Raw genomic sequence first — 5,725 nt, 5'->3', positions numbered from 1 at the left:
CGTTAACTTGCATATGATCGTCTACCTTCCCTCACTGTTGCTGCAGGATGCGTTCTGCTGAATACTTTCACATCATTGTGGCTCCTGTACCTGACCACGAGGCACTCCTAACAAGCATAAGTACAGCATTTGCCCTTTTCTTTGTGCTTCCCCACTAACCACTGTGCAAAACCAATTTGGTTTCTGCGTGTGGTTCCACATGCCACGGTGTTTCTAGAATACCAGTGATCTATATTATATCTCACACTATCTTAATGTTGTTAGATCTGGGGGCATCCAGAATTAATTGCTCAATCCTACCCATATCTTGCTGTGGGGGCACACTGTACCTCTTGGCATCCTCCAACACCGGCTACATTCTGGAGTGACTACATTGTCTTACACTGTGCTGCCATATGCCTCCCTGTACACAAAATTGCTGTGTGCATGCAGCATAAGGGTGCATTCCCACGAACGTATATCGGCTTGGTTTTCACGCCGAGCCGATATACGTCGTCCTCATCTGCAGGGGGAGGGGGGGAGGATGGAAGAGCCAGGAGCAGGAACTGAGCTCCCGCCTCCTCTCTGCCTCCTCTCCACCCCTTTGCACTATTTGCAATGGGGAGAGGTGGAATGGGGGCGGGCCAATACTCACAACTTAGCCCTGCCCCATCCCACCTCCTCTCATTGCAAATAGTGCAGAGGGGCGGAGAGGAGGCAGAGAGGGGGCGGAGAGGAGGCAGAGAGGGGGCGGAGAGGAGGCAGAGAGGGGGCGGAGAGGAGGCAGAGAGGAGGCGGGAGCTCAGTTCCTGCTCCTGGCTCTTCCATCCTCCCCCCCCCCCCCTGCAGATGAGGACGGCGTGAAAACCGAGCCGATATACGTTCGTGTGAATCCAGCCTAAGGGTGCATTCAGACGACCGTATATCGGCTGGGTTTTCACGCCCAGCCAATATACGGTGCCTCTCTCTACAGGGGGAGGAGGCTCGAAGAGTCGGGAGCAGTGCTCTGAGCTCCCTCCCCCGCTCTGCCTCCTCTCCACCGCCCTGCACTATTTGCAGCGAGAGGAGGTGGGAAAGGGGTGGGGCTAAGTTCCAGGAATTAGCTCCACCCCTGTCCCACCTCTCCTCATTGAAAATAGTGCAGGGGGGGTGGAGAGGAGGCAGAGAGGGGGCAGGAGCTCAGAGCACTGCTCCCAGCTCTTCCAGCCTCCTCCCCCTGAAAAGAGAGATGCTGTATATCGGCTGGGCGTGAAAACTCACGCAAATGGGTTGGATTCCGCATGCGGATTTCTGCAACAGAAGACCGGAGATCATTTAAGGAAAGTAAATGCGAACGATCAAGGATGCGAGTATTTTTCCACATGGATGTACGCTATGCACAGCGTATTGTCAGAGCGGAAGAGTGATCTCTCTCTCCCCTTTAGCTGGCATTCTGGCTTTTCCTTTAAAGTTGCAAGCATTTCCAGCGCTCATACGCAATGTTAATTGCATATGGGCGAAGGGACACTCACATCAATTCACTTCAATGGGGGCCGCCTGTGTGGAATCCGTGCTAAAATAGAGCATGCTGAGATTCTTCTGCTCGCGGAATACACAATTCGTACCCGCGTATGTGACAAAAAAATCCAAAATACATACCTTTCATCCGTGTGGATGGCGTTTGTGGATTCCGCAATTAAAATCTGTTCGTGTGAGACCCCCCTTACTCATACATTGTTGAAGGAGGTAGAAAACGCTGCCTGTGGCATTATTCCACAAGAACACATGGATGTTCTGTTAGGCTGATGAGCCCAAAGTGATACATGCTAATTAATAAGTGTTTTAGAACACTTATTTCACTTAGTGACGTTGGGATTGATAAATTAGATATTTTGTCTGTGAAGAAATAAGTATTAGACTTTTGTGCCGTACAGCAATTTATGTTATGTGCTGTTTAGACTAGGAAGAATTACCAGAAAGGTGCACTAAGAAGACTCCAGGCAATGCTTGCTGGGAAATTATACTGCTAGCTTTCCTCTAACATTTATTAGAACATGGATAAGACTATAGTTGTGCTGACAAGGCTCAAGAGGCTGAAGCTTCTGTCCACAGATGGGTTGGCGTGATTAGCTAATGCCATAGTCATGTTCTAAGATTACTGGCGTGCTACATTTGCTTGCAGCCTGAGGCTCGATGCACTTGCATCAGACAGACCACCTGGCCGTGTGATGTACATGGACACAGCGTATTTACATGCATTAACATGTCCTATTTTTCATCTGTGCCATGGACAGGCATAGGAACGTGCGCTGAGATTTGGTGAAAAAAAGCCATTGTGCATAGTCTCCTAGGCAGGGGCGCAACTAAAGGCTCAGTGGCTCAGGTGCAAAAGTTCAGCTTGGGCCCCACACCTGTACCCAGAGGTGAAACTTGAAGCTGCTGGGCCCCAATGCAAAATATGTATCAGGGACCCCAACTATAATGCTTATGGAACCCATAAGGCTCCTGGGCCCGAATGCAACCGCATTCTCTGCATCCCCTATAGTTACCCCCATGTAGTATGGTGCAAAAAATATATAAAGACCTTTATTCTTCCATGATAAAATGCGATGTTTCAACCGCCATGCGATCTTTTTCATGCTTGAAAAAGACCACATGGTGGTCGAAACATCACATTGTATCATGGAAGAATAAAGGTCTTTTTATATTTTTTGAACCATACTACTGCTGCCACTGAAGTTTGTTGTCTTGGATTGCTATATGGGGATTTATTGTCCATGGTCCCTGCAGCGGCTTTGCAGAGATACTGCCTTCCCTGGTAAGGGTGCTGGAATTGAGTGCTGCTGATAACCTACTTGTTATACTTACTAGGCATATAGTTGGGCTATGTCCGGTCTGTGAATTAACGGCCCCAAATACGCTACTTTTTGGCATTTGAAAAGGTGTTTTCCTTCTTTTTAATGGAGAATGATTCCTTTTTTTTTTTTTCAACCAAGGAGCATTACCTGTGCTCTGCTTACCTTCCTGCTAATTCTCCCTAAGGCTATCTACACAGGGATGAGCGCAATATTGGGGCGTGCAATACAGCCCGATATCGCTCTTGTGAACGTGTGATGTACCCGTGGTTTTCAGGTAAAAACGCCTCGCATTGGTGAAGCTCCAATCTTCTTGCACGAGTTTCGCACATGATAGAGGATCGGAAGTGTTTCCCATTGATTTCAATAGGAAACCTCTTATTGTACATCGCACAGCATGCGAGAGCCATGGGCAATGCGTTGCACAGAACGCAAAATGTTAGAACATGGGATTCATCTTCGTGCGAGATTTGTGTGTCTTGCAACGCAGAAATCTTACACAATTTTCTCACCCTCGTGAACGCGGCCTAAGGCTGCTCTCATACGTGTCCAGAAAGCGCCACACGAAACCGCAGCAATTTACAGTGATTTTGTGCAACGTTTTCAAAAGCATGTTACAGCATTTGACAGTGTTTTTTTTACGTGCCCCAATGCATGAAAATAGAGCAGTCATCGCCTGAAAATCACGGAGTTAGAAATACATCGTGGTAAAAAGTGTCCTGTGTGAGAGCAGACCAAGGCTATGAAATGTTGTGCTGTATATGGCATATGCTATACTTGGTACATGGTGATCTGATAGTGTGGCTTTCGGTGTTGGCTTGTATTATAGCTTATCTTCACTAATGCACTTTAGATTGCAATATATAAGCACCTTTTTTTCATATGATCTTCTTAGGCTCCAATAAAGTGCTGCAATGAACGGCTGCAGTGAGAATGGTGATAATGAATACTGAACCTCCAACTCTAAGCAACTTTACATAAATCAAAAGTAATATATCTTAAAGGAGATGTCTCGAGGCAGGAGTGGATTTTTTTTTTTTTGCCCAGTCGCCCTAATTAAGCATACATTACTAAGCCCCCCTGTAAATGACTCTTCTAGCTGGTTTGTACTTACAGTTCCAGCGTTTCAGCAACTTATAAAAATTTTCCCAAGATGGCCGCCAGCTCTTTTCCCGTCGCTTGCTGTAGCCCGACGTGCGCGCTCCCGAGACGCTACCAGCTGTGTCTCCCTGACAACCAGACGCCCTGGGGTGAACACGGCCGACCAGTCACCCACCGCCAGGCAGCAGGTAACCGGCGCAGCCCCCCCATCGCAGCAACAGCCCCCCCATCACAGCGACAGCCCCCCGGCGCAGCCCGCCCCGGCGCAGCGGCAGCCCCCCCGGTCCATCACTTACCAGGACGGTGGGACAGCTGGACGGCGGGACAGCTGGGCGGCTTCTCCGGACAGCTGGGCGGCTCTGCACCTTCCTCTAACAGAGGATGGTACAGAATGGCCGCTCCAGCGCGCTCCCGAGAAGTTACAGCTCGTCTGCGCATGCGCAGAAGAGCTGTAGCAGCGAGCACGCTGAAGCGGCTCGTGCTCAGACCAGAAGAAAGGACTGCGCAAGCGCGTCTAAAAAAGCAAGCCGCCGGCGATTTTAGACGGAACCATGGAGACGAGGACGCTAGCAACGGAGCAGGTAAGTGAATAACTTCTGTATGGCTCATATTTAATGCACGATGTACATTACAAAGTGCATTAATATGGCCATACAGAAGTGTATAGACCCACTTGCTGCCGCGAGACATCCCCTTTAACACAGAAAAAATGCCTTTCTCCATTTATAGGATTTCCTTCTGCCTAGCCTCTTTTATTGATCACCCACTCATAACTCACTGATGGAATTAGTCAATACAGATGCTTCTAATGTAGGTGTGGGGGCTGTCCTTTCCCAAGAGTTTAAAGGCGAGGAGCACCCAGTCACTTATCTTAGTAGGAAACTTACCCCCGCAGAGAGAATTTACAGCATCATGGAACGAGAGTGTCTGGCGATAAAGTGGGCTTTAGAGTCCCTACGGTATTGTTTGCTAGGACGACACTTCAGATTGGTGACAGTCCACTCCCCTCTCACCTGGATGAGTCAGGCCAAAGAGCGAAACGCTCGAGTGCCGAGGTGGTTCCTTACTTTACAAAACTTTAAGTTTGTTGTAGAGCACAGGGCGGGGAAGTTACAAGGAAATGCCAATGTGTTATCCCGAACCCACTGCTTGGTTACTTAAAGGGGTTGTCCCGCGGCAGCAAGTGGGTCTATACACTTCTGTATGGCCATATTAATGCACTTCGTAATGTACATTGTGCATTAATTATGAGCCATACAGAAGTTATCAAAAGTTATTCACTTACCTGCTCCGTTGCTGGCGTCCTCGTCTCCATGGTTGCCGTCTAATTTTCGCCGTCTAATGGCCAAATTAGATGCGCTTGCGCAGTCCGGGTCTTCTGCTCTTCTCAATGGGGCTCGGTGTAGCTCCGCCCCGTCACGTGCCGATTCCAGCCAATCAGGAGGCTGGAATCGGCAATGGACCGCACAGAAGAGCTGCGGTCCACGGAGGTAGAAGATCCCGGCGGCCATCTTCACCGGGTAAGTAAGAAGTCACCGGAGCGCGGGGATTAAGGTAAGCGCTGTCCGGTGTTCTTTTTTAACCCCTGCATCGGGGTTGTCTCGCACCGAACGGGGGGGATGGTTGAAAAAAAAAAAACCCCGTTTCGGCGCGGGACAACCCCTTTAAAATGTTCGCCCCTATGGGTTCGAGCAGAGGGGGAGGGTATGTAAGGTACTGAGGGGCGTGATAGTGGATGGTCGCTACGTTGCCTCTATGTTCCGCTATTATGCCTAGTAGGGCTGGAGGAAGTTCATGTCCCACTGTGTGAG

This window comes from Eleutherodactylus coqui, chromosome 3 (assembly GCF_035609145.1).
Source record: "Eleutherodactylus coqui strain aEleCoq1 chromosome 3, aEleCoq1.hap1, whole genome shotgun sequence".
Classification (NCBI taxonomy): Eukaryota; Metazoa; Chordata; class Amphibia; order Anura; family Eleutherodactylidae; genus Eleutherodactylus; species Eleutherodactylus coqui.
Note: the sequence above shows the minus strand (reverse complement) of the source record.